The sequence below is a fragment of the Puma concolor genome, chromosome E1 (genome assembly GCF_028749965.1).
Source record: "Puma concolor isolate L17-30 chromosome E1, mPumCon1.1.hap2, whole genome shotgun sequence".
Lineage (NCBI taxonomy): Eukaryota > Metazoa > Chordata > Mammalia > Carnivora > Felidae > Puma > Puma concolor.
The window spans coordinates 2,259,057-2,278,041 of NC_141680.1; positions in this window are offsets into that span (position 1 = coordinate 2,259,057).

Here is an 18,985-nt window from a genome sequence, read left to right on the forward strand (position 1 = left end):
GCCAACTGATGGGGGATCTCTGTTGTGTGACTGACACTATTCTGGGAGGGGTGACTTCGAAGTTTGGGCCATTGGGACAGAGCGGGGACCAGAACCAGCAGACAAATAACGAATAAGGTTGAGAACTCAGCGGGCGGAAGATCCTAGAACGAGGTCTGATGAAAAGAATGCAGCTAGAGCTCGGAGCTACAGGCAGAGACCCGCACCGGGCAGCCTGTGCCCCTGCTCAGCCTCAACCGGGCTCCGTTCTCATCTGTCCCTTCACCGTCCTTGCCCAGGAAGGAGGGACATGTGAGAAAGCGCGGTGCTGCCCTTCCGGCTCGGCTCTGGGGCATGATGGCTGGGTCCCCGAGAGCAGAGCGCATCTAGCATCAGGGGCCAGGAAGAGGGGCGGGGTGAACGGAGGAACCGTGACAGGTGAATCTCAATAACCCTGCACGACATCTTCTATTTTCCTCCTTCGCTGCCTCCTGCCTCCTGTCAGAGAGGACTAGTCTCCCTGTCCTCCCAGAATGTTCTCCCGCATGTTCTCGCAGTGTTCTCACATCTTCTCACCCCCACTGTGCTGTCCCTTCATCTTGTCTGGCTCCTTCCTTCCTTCCTTCCTTCCTTCCTTCCTTCCTTCCTTCCTATTCTTTCTTCGCTTTCTTTTTCTATTCTTTTTTATTTTTATTTTTCTTTCTTTTCTTGTCTTTTTCTTTCTTGCTTTTCTTTTTCTTTCCTTCCTTCCTTCTTCTTTCTTTCTTTCTTTCTAGTTGCAGGGACTTTTCTGTGTATGTTTGTCTCTATCACAGATTCTATGTTCTCAAATTCAATACAAAATATTTATAGTGAAAAGCAACAGTCCCGCCAAACTCCAACCTCGATATCTAAATATTCGTCACCCATATCTTGAAAGTGGTTAAGCCTCTTTGGGTCTGTATGTCTCCTCTTCCTTTACTTATTTAGTTTTTGCAATTTATTTGTTGATGAAAGCAGGTCGTCTCCCAGTATGGACGCTGGTTATCACCCTGTGGTGGTGCTGAACCTACTTCTTTGTCCTGTAGATTTCCTATCAATTAGCAGTTACATCTAAAGATTATATGAAAATTCTAACAATTTTCGTTAATTTGAAAATGACATCAGAGGTGGTGCAAAATATTTCCATTGGGAAACATTCATGCGGATGGCATGTAACCTTCAGCAATCTCACTTTTTGTGAATTTAGCTTCATAGATAATCCTTACCCTAACCATAACCCTAGACCTCACCCTAACTCCGACCCCTAACCTTAGCTGAAGTCTTGGGTTTTATTATCGGAGAGGTCTCTGAACTGCAATATACCAGACACATTCCCTCACCCTAACCACACTAATCCTAACCCTAACCACAAATCACTGACCTCTAACCATAATCCTAACCCTAACCCTAACCCCAAGAGAAGTCAGGAGTTTTATTACCTGGAGAGGAGTTTAAACTGCAAAATACTAGGCATATACCCTAACACTTATCCTGAACCTAACTCCAACACTAAGCCTGCCCCTAAATCCTAACCCCTAATACCTAAGTTTAACCCTAAGCCTATCCCTAACACTAAAACCAACCCTGACCCTATGAGGAGGTCTCTACACTGCAAAACACCAGGCACATACACTAACCTTAACCGTAACCCTAACCATAGATCTGAAGAAGGTGACTTCCTGAACGCATGATAAGAGCAGATGAGAAGCAGCCTAATTATCCAGGAGAAGACCCCAAACATTTAAGAATTGGTAGTGTTTCTGAAACTGAGTTTGAAGATAGACATAAAAAGATTGTTTCCTCTTATGGTTCCTTACCATGAGGGAACACTTTTTTAAATAATAAAAAATGGGCAGAAGACATGAACAGACATTTCTCCAAAGACACAGATGGTCAACAGACACATGAAAAGACGCTCAACATCATTCATCATCAGGAAAATACAAATCAAAACCATAACGATATCATCTCACCCTTGTCAGAATGGCTAAAATCAAAAATACAAGGGTGCCTGGGTGGCTCAGTTGGTTAAGCGTCTGACTTCAGCCCAGGTCATGATCTCACAGTTCGTGAGTTTGAGCCCCACATCGGGCTCTGTGCTGACAGCTCAGAGCCTGGAGCCTGTTTCGGCTTGTGTGTCTCCTTCTCTCTCTGCCCCTCCCCTGCTCGCACTCTGTCTCTCTTTCAAAAATACATAAACATTAAAAAATTAAAAAAAAAACACAAGAAACAAGCATTGGTGAGGATGTGCTCAGTTGGCGGGAATGCAAACAAGTGCAGCCACTGTGGAAAGCAGGTATGGAAGTTCCTCAAACAAAAATAGAACTACCCTACGACCCAGCAATTCCACCTCCAGGTATTTACCCAAAAAATACAAAAACACTAATTCACAAAGACAGATACACTCCTGTTTATTGCAGCATTATTTACAATAGCCAAATTATGGAAGCAGCCCAAGCATCTGTTAATAAATGAATAAAGAAGATGTGGTATGTATACACACACACACACACACACACACACACACACACACACACACACGAATATTATTTAGCCATAAAAAGAATGAAATCTTGCCATTTGCAACAACATGGATGGATCTAGAGAGTATAATTCTAAGTGAAATAAGCCAGTCAGAGAAAGGCAAGCACCATAAGATTTCACTCATATGTGGAATCGAAGAAACAAAGGGAAAAAAAGACAAAACAAAACAAAACAAAACCCACTCTTTAAAAAAAAAAAAAGGTTTATTTGTTTTTGAAAGAGCACAAGCAGGCAAGAGGCAAAGAGAAGGGGACAGAGAATCCAAAGGAGGCTCTGTGCTGACAGCAGAGAGCCCGATGTGGGGCTTCGAGTCACGAACCACGAGATCATGACCTGAGCTGAAGTTGGACGCTCAACCGACCGAGACCCCCCGGTGCCCCACCAGACTCTTAACTACAGAGAACAAACTTACGGCTAACAGAGGGGAGGTGGGTGGGGGAGGGTGAAATAGGTGAAGGGGATTAAAAGTACTCATCTCATGATGAGCACTGGGTGATGTATGCACCTGTTGGATCCGTGTATTGTACACTTGAAGCTAATACAACACTGCGTGCTAACTATACTGGCTTTAAAACTAAACGAACGAATGACTGAAAAAAGAAAGAGAGAAAAAGGATCTATTGGCATAGTCATGAAAGCCCCAAATCCCCTCCTTGACTCAGCTGGGTAGGTGGCTGCCGTGTCTATTCCCACACCAGCAGAAGTCTGGGGTTTGATTCCCTGGAGGGGTCTCTGAACTGCCAAATACCAGGCACATAACTTGACTCTAACTCTGACATTAATGATGACCCCTAATCCTTAACCCTAATCTTAAATAAAACCCTATCAGTAACCCTAATCCTCTGGAGAGTTCTCTGAACTGCAAAATACCAGGAATGTTCCCTGAACCTAACCCAAACCCTAATCCTAGATCAGAGAATGGAGTTTCCTCAACACATGGTAAGAAAAACTTATCCTGGATAAGAGCCCCAAACGTTTATAAATTGGTAGTATTTCTGAATACTGGTAGTAATTGAATGTGAAGGTAGAGAGAAAACCAGAAGGACCGATTGAATATATATTTAAAGAGTATTTAGAGCCCTGAAAACACCCCAGAAACCATCCTGAAGACTGACAGAACAAACTCTACAACTAAAAGGAGAGAAGAGGCCACATTGAAGAAGTTAGAAGGTTGGAGATGTATTTGGGGGGAGAAAGGGATTGTGAGTGCTGCGTGGGGGTGGAAGCCGTAGTTGCAGAGAAGGGTGAGAGAGAGAGGAGCACACAGGGGAAGCCACAAGGAGAATGTTTTCCCAAAGCCATCAGTTTGGAAGGTGAGAGGGGTTGAATTTTGTGAGTTCTTATAACCAGCAGGGCTTGGAGACTGGAGTTTTAAAGGTTGGTGGGTTTGGCTGGGATAGAGCTACCGAAAAAGAGAATTACAGGCTAATGTCCCAGAGGAACATGGATGCAAAAATTCTCAATAAAATACTAACAGACTGAATCCAACAATGCATTTTAAAAAAATCATTCACCATGATCAAGTGGGATTTATCCCCAGGTTGCCAGGGTGATTCAATATTCACAAATCAATTGATGTAATGTGATACACCACATTAATAAAATAAAGGATAAGAACCATAAGATTATCTCAACAGATGCAGAAAAAGCATTTGGCAAAGTACAGCATCCATTCATGATAAAAACCCTCAACAAAGTAGTTTTAGAGTGAACATACCTGAACATAATAATGGCCATTTATGGAAAACCCACAGCTAATATAAAAACTGAGAGCTTTCTCCCTAAGATCAGGAACAAGACAAGGATGTCCACTCTCACCACTGCTATTTAACACAGTACTAGAAGTCCTAGCCACAGCAATCAGACAAGAAAAAGAAATAAAAGACATCCAAATCAGCAAGGAAGAAGGACAAGTTTCACTATTTTCAGATGACATGATACTATATATAAGAAAGCTTAACATTTTTAAGAAGAAAAAACTGCCTAAACCAGTCTACAGGTTCAATGCAACCCCTATCAAAATCCCAATGATATTTTCTTCAAGAAATGGAAAAACCCATCCTAAAATTTATATGGGAATTTCAAGGGATCCAGAATAGGAAAAGAGTCTTGAAAAACAACAAATTCGAACACTTCCTTATTTAAAAACTTACTATAAACCTACAGTAATCAAAGCACTGTGTTATTGGCATGAAGACAGACACATAGACAAATGTAATGCAATAGAGAGCCCCGAAATAAATGTTCACATAGAGTCAACTGATTTTCAATAAGGGTGTCAAGACCAATAAGTGGGGGGAGAGGAAAGTCTTTTCAACAAATGGTGCTGTCTAGGAAAACTGGATATCCACATGCAAAAGAATGAAGTTGGAACCTTACATTACACATATACAAAAATTAAATGGCTCAGAGACTTAAATTTAATATCTAAAACTATAAAAATTCTTAGAATAAAACCTAAAGGAAAATCTTCATGACCTTAGATTTGGCTTCTTTTTTAAAATATGACATTAGGGGCGCCTGGGTGGTTCAATCTTGATTTTGGCTTACAATCGTGAGATCAGGCCCCATGTTGGGATCTGTGCTGAGTGTGTAGCCTGCTTGGGATTCTCTCTCTCTCTCTCTCTCTCTCTCTCTCTCTCTCTCTCTCTCTCTTTCTCTCCCCCCTCTCTCTGCCCCTCCCCTGTTCTCTCACTCTCTTTCTCAAAATAAATAAGTAAACATTAAAAAATATGATATTAAATGTGTAGGGAACAAAAGAAAAATTAGGTAAAATGAATTACATCAAAATAAACAAACTTTGGGAAATCAAAGGCCACTATCAAGAGTGAAAAGACACCCCGTGTAATCGGAGTAAATATTTGAAAATCATATATATGGTAAGAAATTAATATTCAGAATATATAAAGAATTCACACAAGCCCAAAACAACAATACAACCCAACTAAAAAACTGGCAAAGGACTGGAACAGATATTTCCCCAAAGAAGATCCCCAAAGAAGATCCCACTGCCTGCATGTACCACATGCCTGCATGTAAACTGTTTTTTATTTATCCATTCATCCACTAAAGGACATTTGGTTGTTTCCAAGTTTCAGCAAATATGAATAAAGCTGCTGTAAACATCCATGTGAAGGTTTTTGTGCTGACATAAGTTTATAATTCATTTGAGTTAAACACACACACACACACACACACACACACACACACAGACACAAGAATTGTAATTGCTACATCATATGGTAAGGATATGTTTAATTTTGCGACAATCTGCCAAACTACATTCCAAAGTGGCCACACCATTTTGCATTCCTACCAGCAATAAATGGGAGTTACTGTTGCTTCACAGCCCTGCCAGCATTTGGTGGTGTTGGTATTTTGGATTTTGGCCGTTCTAACAGGTTTGCAGTGGTATATTGTTTTAATTTGCAATTTCCTAATGACATGATATTTTGGACACCTTTTCAAAAACTATCTGCCATCTGTGTATCTTCTTTGGTGAGGTACGTGTTCACATCTTTTGCCAGGTTTTTAATTAGGCTGTTGGTCTTATTGTTGAGTTTTAAGGGTTTTTGTATATTTTGGATAACAGTCGTTTATTAGATATGGCTTTGCAAATATTTTCTCTCAGTCTGTGGCTTGTCTTCTAATTCTGTTGACAGTATCTTTTGCATAACAGAAGGTTTTTATTGTAATGAAGTCTGGACTATCAATTATTTCTTTCATGGATCATGCCTTTGGTGCTGCATCTAAAAAGTCACCACCAAACCCAAAGTCATCTAGATTGTTTCTTATGTTATCTTCTAGGAGTTTTATGTATAATTTACCATAATTTTTAAAAATAAAATATATATAGGGCTTTTCAATTTTCTATTTCTTCTTGTGTCAATTTTGGTAAGTTCTGTCTTTCAAAGAAGTTGTATGTTTCATATAATTTATTAAATTTACTGCCATGAAGACATTGATGACATCTCACTATTTTTAATGGTAGTATTATCTATCCCTCCACCAATACCACACTGTCTTGATTACTGTAGCTATAGAGTAAGGCTTGATATAGAATTATTCCTCCTACTGTATTCTTCCATGTCAAGATTAGTTTAGATACACTTGGGCCTGTGCTTTTCCCTATAAATTTTACAATAAGCTTGTCTACATTTACAAAACGCCTTACTAGGATTTTGATAAAAATTTTATTAAGCCTACTGGGGGAAACTGAAACGTTTTTATGACATTGAGTCTTCCAATCCACGAACATCATCCATATATGTCTCTATAATTTGCATCTTCTTTGACTTCTTTCATTGGAATTTTGTAATTTTGAGCATCCATAACCTGTACATGTTTTGCTTATTGTATCCTTAAACATTTTGTTTTATTTTGAGTGATTATAAATGGTATTGTTTTTAATTTTGGTTTCCACATATTTATTGTTATATCAATATTGGTTTATTTTTGTGTGTTGATATTGTGTCATGACTATGGTGAACACACTTATTAATTTCAGGAGTTTTTCTTTTTTTTGTAGATTCCTTAGGATTTTCTACAGAAATAATCATGTCATCTGTGAGATAGTTTATTTCTTCATTTCCATTATGTACGTCTTTTATTTATTTTTCTTGCCTTATTGCAATGGTTAGAACTTTCAGTTCTATGTTGGATAAGAGCTATTATAGTGGATACGTCGGACCTAATCTAAAGGGAAGACAATTCAGTCTTTATCCACTAACTATGATGTCAACCGGGCTTTTTTGTAGATGCTCTTTATCCAGATGTGGTAATTGTCTTCTGCCTTCGTTTTGAATCAAGTTTTTTTTAAAAACATGTATTTATTTTTGAAAGACAGAGCGAGACAGAGCACAAATGGGGTAGGGGCAGAGAGAGGGGGGTACACAGAATCCAAAGCAGGCTCTAGGCTCCAAGCTGTCAGCACAGAGCCCGATGCAGGGCTTGAACCCACGGACTGCGAGATCATGACCTGAGCTGAAGTCGGCCACCCAACTGACTGAGCCACCCAGGTGCCCCTTGAATCAAATATTTTTATTTCACTTTCTTTTTAGCCTCTCTATCTCTTTCTCTTCCTCTGTCTTTCTGTGTGTTGCAATTTTTGATAGTTACATTATGGATTACAACATTCATCTCTGATTTACCGTAGTCTAAGACAAATTAGTACTTAGACCCTTTACTTAATAATACTAATATCTTAGAACACTTTAATTGCTCCCTCCTCTTGCATTATTTTCAAGCATTGTAATTCTAAATATATTTTAAATCCTATAATTATCAATATCATTTCTTGATATTGTCTGTATGCATTTATATTTGCCCACATAGCTAGTGTTTACATTTTCCTTCCTGTATTTCTGTGTTTTCTTCTAAGATCATTTTCCTTTTATAATTTTGTTTCCTTCATGAGACATTCGGTTCCTGCTAAGGACTTCCCTTTATAAATTCTCTTACTTTTGCCTTTATTCTTACTTCATTTTGTGGAGTATTCTCACCGAGTACAGAATTCTAGGTAAGAAGTTATTCCGTTGTAGACCTTGTCTTTTGCTTTCCATCGTTTCTAGCGAGAAGTTTGCTCTCAGTCTCGTTGCACCTCTGAAATCGATGTGTCTTTCTCTGGCATTTTTGAACATTTCCTCTTTTCTTTGGTTCTGAGTGGTTTATCATGTATGCAGACAGATATGATTTTCTTTTCATTTTACCTGTACTACATGTCTCTTGAACCCTTTATTTTATTAAAAAAATTTTTTTTACATTTATTTATTTTTGAGAGACAGAACACAAGTTGGGGGAGGGGCAGAGAGAGAAGGAGACACAGAATCCAAAGCAGGCTCCAGGCTCTGAGCCATCAGCACAGAGCCGATGCAGGGCTCGAACTCATAAACCGTGAGATCAGGACCTGAGCCGAAGTCGGATGCTTAACCAACTGAGCCACCCAGGCGCCCCTCTCTTGAACCCTTTATAGTGTTTTTACATATGGTGGATTATCTCCCTCACCCTTTCCTACATAGTTCTAACATGTTCCCTAGCTCCCTAGTTCTTCATTGTTCCAAGTTCTATTCCATGTCAACAAACTTTCAAATTAGCCACTATTGAGTGAGCCACATGATCCAAAGGCCAGGACCCTCTGGACACTATTCCTTCTCTGTATACCCACATTTCTGGCCTTTGCACCCCTTTTGCTGTCTGAGCTCTGGTCTCTCAGTCTCTGAGTCTTCTGATTTTACCCAGTGTCCCCGTCTCCTTAGACTATCTCAGCTCAGCCATTTTTCCTCCACGTGGATCTTCATACGTGTTGGTTTAGTGTGCTTCTTGCCCACCTGGGCCAGGTAATATGTGTGTGTGCAGGAGGGAGGGGAGTTTCTCAGAACACAGAATAGGAAGATAGAATGCATGGGTCAGCAGCCTGGATCCCTGAGTGGTTCTCTGATTGCAGCTAGGCTTCTGGAAACTGCACCGTGCGAAAGCCCCTACCCGCCTCCAATCACATGACCAAAACAGGATATTGTAGACTCTGCTCTGTCTCCACCAGGCCTGTATGGTTTAAAAGTTTAAGAAAAGCATAACATATAACCAAATATAATAAGATCAAGGGGCAACTGAAAAGAAAAATGAGGGGCGCCTGGGTGGCGCAGTTGGTTGGGCATACGATTTCAGCCAGGTCACGATCTCACGGTCCGGGAGTTCGAGCCCCGCGTCAGGCTCTGGGCTGATGGCTCAGAGCCTGGAGCCTGTTTCCAATTCTGTGTCTCCCTCTCTCTCTGCCCCTCCCCCGTTCATGCTCTGTCTCTCTCTGTCCCAAAAATAAATAAACATTGAAAAAAAAAAAAAAAAAAAAAAAAAAAGATAAATCTTAAAGTGTAGAGATCAAAGGACCAATCTGGAAATTACTGCTGTCATCTCAATGTGAGGAAATGAAAGCCTGGCCTGGGGAAAGGGCTGTGGGATGGCAAAGAACAGGAAAGATAAAGTCTGAATCCCTAAAACATCTTAAACATTTCATTTATCGATGCCCCACAGCTCTCCACAAATATCTGCAGCTTTTAAATAAGGTTGACATAGTACAGTTAATAAGGTAGAAACAGGCACGTATGACCGATCGAAACCAACATGTTCCGCCAACCTTTTAGCTCCCAGTCACTGTCTCACCAAGCAGGAGGTGGAGTTTGAGCTCAGAACTCGCCCTCTCGGATGGGTAATAAGAGACAGCAGAGGTCACAGGCCCTGAGAATGTGTGCACTGGTCACTGAGAAGTTCTTCTGGAGAGGCTCTGTGAGGCAAAGACTGGAAGAACTTGAAGGCCGGTGACGTTTCAGGAGAGGAGGAGGGAATGTGGGAGATTGAAAGGGGAGTTTGTGGTTGTGAGCGTGGGCATGTTGAAGGTGGAGTAACAGTGGGATGCGGACAGGAAGAAATTAAGCAGACGTTTGGAAAAGGGGTCACTGAGGTCCAAAAAGGGCTCTGGAGGCTGAGAGTGGGTGGGCCCGGCACTCCTAGGGCACATCTGCAGTGAGAGACTCCAGACAGAGGAGTGGGGCTTGGGAAGGAGAGGATAAGCTTACGGGACAAGGGACACAGCGGGGCTTCCCTGTGCCTCCCCTTTCCTTCAACGCTCTCTCTCTCTAATCTCCCCTTCCCCACAAGTACCCTAACCTCCCTGACAGCACACTTTGAGGTTACTCTATCTGCCCAGGGGAACTGGCCGTTGCCTGCACACCTGTTAATGGTGACCCCACGTGGACCACACCCCCTAACTTCCCATCAACAATCTCTCTCCCCCTTGACACCAGGCTCAAAACACCTGCAGGAATCCTGGGCGGATTTCTTCACGCTGACTCTTAGTTCTTCCCTCTTACTCCGTGGGTGCCCTTCGCCACTCCAGGATGGGCGTTCCCCGGGTACCCCTTCCACTGCAGCTGGGAGACGCGGTGGCCACGGAACAGGAGGAGGGAGGGGAGGGAGGGCCGAGGGTTCTCTTTTGGCTAAAGCTCTAGGCTGGAGGCCACACCACTGGGTCTCCCCAGATCCCCCGACGACGGCCGGAAGCAGCCCCTGTTGTTCCGTCGCTGGCCCCCAGGTGGCTCTCCGTTTAAACCATGGGCAACAAACCCACAATTGAAATGTGTGGTCCCCCTGCCTCACCTGCAGATCGGGTGGGCCTCCTTTTCCACTCTTTGGGTTTGCTGGCATAAAAGCAATAATCCCAATTCCTTAAGTCGAGTACCGTCAGGTACGGATGAGGTGCAAACAGTGGGTGCTGTAAATTGGGGACTCCAAGGACGCCCCTCTTTTCTGTCCTTGCCGCCAATTCTTACAATTTATTTTTTTAAACCTATGCTGTATGAGTAGTGCTTCTTTTATTCCTTCTTAATACAGTTTAGTTTTGCTCTCTTGTTTTTGTCTAAAATAAATAAGCAAAGCTTTGTTTGAGATTTGCTGGTCTCACTGGTTTTATTTTAAAATGTTTTCTATGTGTTCTTGTTTCTGTGTTTCCGACGGGATTAATTTTTGGTATTTGCTCCCTCCTGCTCTCTCTATGTTGAAATTGTGTACTTCTTTTTTGACTCTAAAAAAAGAAAAAAAAAATTGAAGGGTGCCTGGGTGGCTCAGTGGGTTGAGCATTGGACTCTTGATCTCAGCTCAGATCTTGATCTCAGGGTCGTGAGTTCAAAGCCCACAGCCAGGCTCTATGTGTGGAACCTACTTAAAAAAGTGTTTTGAATCCTTAAACCATAGCTGAAGTGGCAGTCAGCTTCAAGTAAGAATGGCTCCAGTAGACAAGTGGCTTATTTTTCTCATATAAGGTGTAGGTGTTCGGCTGTCCAAGGCTGATGTCCTTTGTGGCTTTTGTCTTCATGATCACAAATGGTTTCTGAATCTCCAGGCATCTTGTCCACATCCCAGGCATCTAGAAAGAGTATGGGAGAAAGAGGTTTGTTCTCATTTCCTTTGGGGGGGCACTGATTCTGTCAAGCAACTCTCTTCTGATAACTCGTGTCTCTTATTGGCAAAATCTTACTGCTGTGTAACGTGCAGAAAAGCACACAGATCATAAGTGCACAGGTCAGTGACTTATCACAGGGTGAACACACCCACGGGACTAGTCTTTTTTCAAGAAATAGAAACTTCCAGCATCCCAAAAGTCCCCTCTTGGCATCTTCTCCAATCGCGTCTCCAAAGGTAACTGTTAGTTTTGCTTTTAATACTGTATATAGTCTTGTATTATTAGAAGCACACAGTATGTGTTCTTTTGGTCTGGCTGTTTTTTTGTTTTGTTTTGGTTTTTTTGCTTTTGTTTTGGCTCAACATTTGTGAGATTCACCTATGTTGCATTTAGCAATAATATATTTATTTTCGTTACTGTGTAAGTTTTGCCTGGGTGTTATACATTTTACCAGTATTTTAAAATAACTAACTCTTGCTTTTTAAATATTCCATGTTTTGAGTTTGTTTCTATTTTATTAATTTCTTCTCATTACTATTTGCTCATTTCTACTTTCGTTGAGTTTACTTGCTATTATTTTTCTAACTTCACGAGGTGATGCTCAAAAGACTGCTATGAGCCTGGGCTTTTTTTTTCTATTTTCATTTAATGTTCTAAGTCTTCCTTTAAACGTGGTTCTAATTGCAGGTTTTGATACATATTTTCATTTACATTTAGTTAAAATACTTTTCTAATTTTCACTTCATTTCTTTATAGACCCATGGTTTTTTGATGGTTTTTTTTTTTTTTTTTTTTTTTTTTTTTTTTTGGTATAATGCTTCATTTCCATGTATTGGAGATTTTCTAATTATATTATTTGATTTCAAACAAGACAATTGTGGTCAGAAAAGTTACTCAGCGTCGTTTAAAATCCTTGAGGTTTACTGCGGTTTACTTTATGCCCTTATTTGATCAATTATGGGAAATGTTCTATGTGCACTTGGATATAATGTGTTTTAGGTCAAATTGGTTAATTATATCATCCAGATTTTCTATAACCTCATGGATTTTCTGTCTACTTGTTGCATCAGTTACTGAGATCGGTGTGATGTAATTTCTTTGTAAAACAGAGGACGTGTCTCTTTTTCATTATACTTATGCCAATTTTTGCATTACCTATTCTCAGACTATGTTATTAGTTTGTACAAAGCAAATTTAGAATTACTATATCTTCTTTTTAAAACACTTTTAAATATTTATTTACTTTTGAGAGCGAGAGACAGAGTGGGAACGGGGGGAGGGACAGAGAGAGAGGGAGACACAGAATACGAGGCAGACTCCAGGCTCTGAGCCATCAGCACAGAGCCTGATGCGGGGCTCAAACCCACAAACTGTGAGATTGTGACCTGAGCCCAAGTTGTATTAAAGATAATAGCTTAACCGATTGAGCCACCCAGGTGCCCCTAGAATTACTACATCTTCCTGGTGGATCTTCAGATTAGGTCAGCCTTTTTACTGCTATTAATATTGTATTTTTCTGTATTTTTACTTTTGACATTTCCATATCTATAACCAGTCCCCTGTTGAAGATATTTGGGTTTCCTCTGAGTCCTCTGTGATTACATGGAGTGCTACAATTGATAGTTTTATGCTTACGTCATTTCTCATTTTTGTCCAGTACTTTGGGGATACCTACAAGTGGGATTTGGTTTCAAAAGACAAATTCAAGGATGATTTTGCTACATATTGCCACATTCCCATTTTGCCTACACACCAACATGCATGAGGGCCAACAGAGTGTTGCCAAGCTTTTGGATCTTTGCAAATCTGAGAGGAGAGAAATGATACCTTGGTGTAATTCTGATTCACATTTCCCTTATTATGAGCAAGAATGAAAACCTTTTCCTATATCTAAAGGCTATTTAAATTTCTTTTTCTATAAACTCTCTGTGTATATCTTTCACTCGTTTTTTTTTTTTTTTCCTACGGGGTTACTGGTATTTTTCTTCTCATATGTAAAAGCTCCGTATATATTAAAGATAATAGCCTGTTGTGGCAAAAGTTGTTAATTATTTCCCAGTTTACCACTTGTCTTTTTACTTCATTTGTGGGGTTTTGCTGTGTAACAGCTTCGTTTGCTTATTTTGTTTTGTATTTACAAAGTCAAGTTCATCTTTTTTACAGCTGCTGAGTTTATTCGTGGTTACAAAAGTGTTCCCACTGCCAGGTTGTGAAAGAATTCACCCACACTTTCTATTACCACTTATGGGGGCGGGGGGTGTTGGTTACTGGGTTGTTCTTTTTTTTTTTTCCACATGTAGTTACTTGACTCATTTCGAAATTTCCCTACTTTATGGTTTGAAGAATGGTTCCAATTTTACCTTTTTTCCATATGGTTATCCAAATGTCTCAAACATTACTTATTTAAAAGTCCTTTTCCACAACAAGGGTAGATGATATATATATATATATAATCTGTAGATATATATATATATATATATATATATATATATATCTGTATATATATATACATAAAACCTGTATATATATATAAAATCTGTATATATATATAAAATCTGTATATATATATAATCTGTATATATATATATATATGATCTGTCTTATGCTTTTATATCTATTTCTATATTTGTACAATGTCCCATTGATTTATTTACTCGTGCGCCAACACAATCTTGACGATGGAGACTTTACAATGTATTCAGTATTTGGGCTATGACTATGGTCCACTGCACTCCTTTCTCAGAGATTTTCTGGGTATTTTTGCTACTTAGTTCTTCCAAAAACAAGGTTATGACCAGTCTTTTAGGTGTAGAACAAAATTAGCTGTACATATATTAGCACTGCATTACCTTTTAAAATTAACTTAAGGAGAATTAACATGGCGTTGAATCTTTCTGTTCATAAACGTGACCTGTCTTTCCACTTGGTCAAGCCTGACTTTTGTCTTTGGAAAGTATTTTGTAATTTTCTCACGTTGGTTTTGTAAATTTCTCGTTCAGTTTATCCCTAGTAATTTTTCTTTCTTTATTGGTATTGTAAGTGTGGTCTCTCATTGTTTTTTTTTTTTTTTTTTTTTCCTACTAGGTGTTGTTTTCTATATTAAGGCTTCTGATTTCTGTGTTTAATATCATATTTGGCTACTTTACTAAATTTCCATTTCATGTTTTGTTTTCCATTTACTTCCCCCCCCCAGATATGTATGATATAATCTGCAAATAAAGATAAATTTACTTCTTCCTATCTTTAAATTTATGTCACCCCTCTCCACCTGCCATGCTGGCTAATATCTCCAACACACTGTTAAATTATAATGAAGATAATGAACCATTTTGGCTTCTCTATAACTAGTGGGAATGCCTCTATTTTTTCCCCAGTAAGAAAGATGTTGGCTTTGTATATATATTTTTTCCATGTTAAAGAAGTATCAACTCCTATGTGACTGATTTTTATTTTTATTTTTTATTTTATGTATGTATTTATGCATTATGTATGCGTGTGTGTGTGTGTGTGTGTGTGTGTGTGTGTGTGTGTGCGTGTGAGCAAAAAGGTGTTTTTATTAAAGCTCAGGGACAGGACCTGTAAGCAGAAAGAGCTGCCCCAGGTCTGTGAGGAGTAGCTGATTATATAGTTGTTAGTCCGGGTCAGGGATAGCGTAAGTCTGAAGAATTGTGCATATTTAAAAAGCAAGGTCTCCAGGACCTTGGGAGGCTAGCTATGGTTAAGATAAGGTTGCTTTTTTGATTTTTAAATCTGCTTTAACCTACCAGATTCTCAAAGAGGCATGCCTAAATTCTCCCACAGAGATTAAGGATTTACCCATTGATCCTTCCAGTTTTGTTAGTTTTTGCCTTGTATATTTTGACTGTTGAGCCTATACAAGTTTATAATTGTTATATTATTTTGGTGATGGTTCTTCCGGGCATTACACGGTGTCTTTTTTTTTTTATCCTTATTAGTGCTATCTTGCCTTCAACTTTGCATGATATTAAAATTGTTATAACAGGGGCACCTGGATGGCTCAGTTGGTTGAGCATCCGACTTCGGCTCAGGTCGTGATTTTGTGGTTCACGAGTTGGAGCTCCGTATCGGGCTCTGTGCTGACAGCTCAGAGCCTGGAGCCTGCTTCAGATTCTGCGTTTCCCTCTCTCTCTCTGCCCCTCCCCTGCTCGCGCTGTCTCTCAAAAAATAAAAAAATAAAAATAAAACGTTAAAATGGTTATACCACACACTTTTGGGTCAGTTTTTACAGGACATATCTTTCGCCATCCTTTTTTTTTTTTTTTTTTTTTTCCAGCACTGCAGTACAGTGTTGTTCCAGAAGTCTCTTCCAAATAGCATATACATAGATTTTATTTTTATAATCCAATGGGACATCTCTAACTTTTTGCAGGTAATTTTGTATGTATTGGAAAAATTGATACATTTAGACTTATTTCTCCATCTTCTAATGAGTATAATGCTTTGCCACCTTTTATTTGCTTTTTATTCTGTTTTCTGCTTAATTTGCCATGTTTTTAGAGTGCGCTTCCCCCCCCCTTTTTTCCTGAATTAGAAACCATCAGTTGCATTTCTCTTTGTTCATGTATTTACATTGACTTTTTAAAAAGTTTTATTTATTTTGAGAGAGATTATGTGTGTGCATGTGGAGACATGTGTGCAAGCAGGGGAAGAGCAGAGAGAGAGAGAGAGAGACAGAGAGACAGAGAGAGAATCCCAAGCAGGCTCCGTGCTACGACAGCAGAGCCCTCCACAGGGCTCTACCTCATGGCCCTGAGATCACGACCTGAGCCGAAAGCAAGAGTTGGACACTTAACCGCCTGAGCCACCCGGGCGCCCCTACACTGACATTTTTCATCAAAAATCGAACTGTAAATTTTCCTATAAAACTAAAAGCATTCAAAATAGACATAAATTCTCTCAGCAAACCAGAAAACGACTTTTGACTAAGTCGGAAGTTTTAAGTCCCAAGTTTGTTAAAATATGGAAAAAAATGGTTATTATGATTGTTTCCTTCCAATCAATAGTTAATCAAATCCTTGAAGTGAATAAATTAATTACACTGGACAACATATGTATATCTTTCGGTGCTCCTGGCATTTCATGCACTCTCACTCTCTCTCTCTCTCTCTCTCTGTGTCTCTCGAAAAAAGCCTCCTTTCTTACTGAAATGTCTTTTCCTCTTCTCCATCTTATATATGTCCCTTAAAACTCACCAGAGGACTGTCTCCTTCCCCTGGGTCCTAACTGCCCTCACTTCCAACCTCATGTAATACGCTGTTTCACTGGCTGTCTCTGCATGGTTCGCCCCCTCGGACAACAAGCTCCCAGGGGAGGGGTTCAGGGGATGCTCACCGCTGTGTTCCCGTTACCGAACATTCACTCGTGCATTCAGAAGGTCGTTCAACAGACGGTAATTAACTGTGCACAGGGGACAGTGCAAAGCAGGGGGCCGCGGGGTGCTCTTCTCCAGTTCCCGGAGGCACTTCACGAAGCGGGGACGGTCGAGGACCAAGCGTATCACGTTTCCCGACCTTTCCTCTCCTACGCGTCCCGCATTCAGGAGCTGATGCCGTCATATACCCCGGTGTCCCAGCTGAGAGCAGTCCGCCCCCCACCCCCCCCTTCTCCTCTGCCTCCCCCTCGTCGTTCTCTTCTCTCTCCCCCTAAGACCACCAGCTGAGTCAGAGAGTCGTGCTCCGTCCACTTGCTTAGCATCTCCGTCACACGCCCCCGCCCGTATCTCTGCTGCCCTTCCGGGGTCTCCTCGGCGGCCTCCCGCTTTCTTTGCAACCACACCGCTCGTCCCCTCCCGGCCCAGGCTCACGAATTCCCGTGAAGCTTCGCCAGCTCACGGCAGCCCTTGCTGCCTCTTTGCCTGCGGCGCCCGCCCTCTCCCCGGCTCTCCTCCGTCCAGCCAACCCACCAGGAGCCTGCTCCGATATCCAGACTCAGAAGCCTTTCTGCTCCCCCTGCTCTACGCCCCTCGGTCCCATAAGCAGAGCTATTTCTTCGCACACACACCGCCGCGTGTACTTTTTGGTTCTTGCGTCCCCCACTAGACTAGTCCCCTCTACGGGGCAACATGTCTGTATCCTCAGAGCCTGGAGGCTGCTTCAGAGTCTGCGTCTCCCTCTCTATCTGCCCCTGCCCCACCCATACGCTGCCTCTCTCAAAAATAAACATTAAAGAAACATTTTTTTTTTTAAGAACAGTATGCTTACTTTGGTCTCTCTCGCATGCATCCATTTCGCTTGTTTGTGCATAGAGAGATTCTAAAAGAATATACAAGGGGCGCCTGGGTGGCGCAGTCGGTTGAGCGTCCGACTTCAGCTCAGGTCACGATCTCGTGGTCCGTGAGTTCGAGCCCCGCGTCGGGCTCTGTGCTGACGGCTCGGAGCCTGGAGCCTGCTTCAGATTCTGTGTCTCCCTCTTTCTCTGCCCCTCCACTACTCACACCGTCTCTCAAAAATTAATAAAAGTTAGGGGCGCCTGGGTGGCGCAGTCGGTGAAGCGTCCGACTTCAGCCAGGTCACGATCTTGCGGTCCGGGAGTTCGAGCCCCGCGTCGGGCTCTGGGCTGATGGCTCAGAGCCTGGAGCCTGCTTCGGATTCTGTGTCTCCCTCTCTCTCTGCCCCTCCCCCGTTCATGCTCTGTCTCTCTCTATCCCAAAAATAAATAAAACGTTGAAAAAAATAAATAAATAAACATTAAAGAAACATTTTTTTTTTTTAAGAACAGTATGCTTACTTTGGTCTCTCTCGCATGCATCCATTTCGCTTGTTTGTGCATAGAGAGATTCTAAAAGAATATACAAGGGGCGCCTGGGTGGCGCAGTCGGTTGAGCGTCCGACTTCAGCCAGGTCACGATCTCGCGGTCCGTGAGTTCGAGCCCCGAGTCGGGCTCTGGGCTGATGGCTCGGAGCCTGGAGCCTGTTTCCGATTCTGTGTCTCCCTCTCTCTCTGCCCCTCCCCCGTTCATGCTCTGTCTCTCTCTGTCCCCCAAAAAATAAATAAAACGTTGAAAAAAAAATTAAAAAAAAAAAAAAAGAAAAAAAGAAATCCCTGGCAGGGGCGCCTGGGTGGCGCAGTCGGTTAAGCGTCCGACTTCAGCTCAGGTCACGATCTCGCGGTCCGTGAGTTCGAGCCCCGCGTCGGGCTCTGGGCTGACGGCTCAGAGCCTGGAGACTGTTTCCGATTCTGTGTCTCCCTCTCTCTCTGCCCCTCCCCCGTTCATGCTCTGTCTCTCTCTGTCCCAAAAATAAATAAACGTTGAAAAAAAAAAATTAAAAATAAATAAATAAATAAATAAATAAATAACCAAAAGAAAAAATTTAAAAAAAAAGAAGGGTTGGTCACTTAACCAACTGAGCCAGCCAGGTGCTCCAATTAAATTTTTTACATTTTTTTTTTAAAGATTTTATTTTTGGGGTGCCTGGGTGGCGCAGTCGGTTAAGCGTCCGACTTCAGCCAGGTCACGATCTCGCGGTCCGT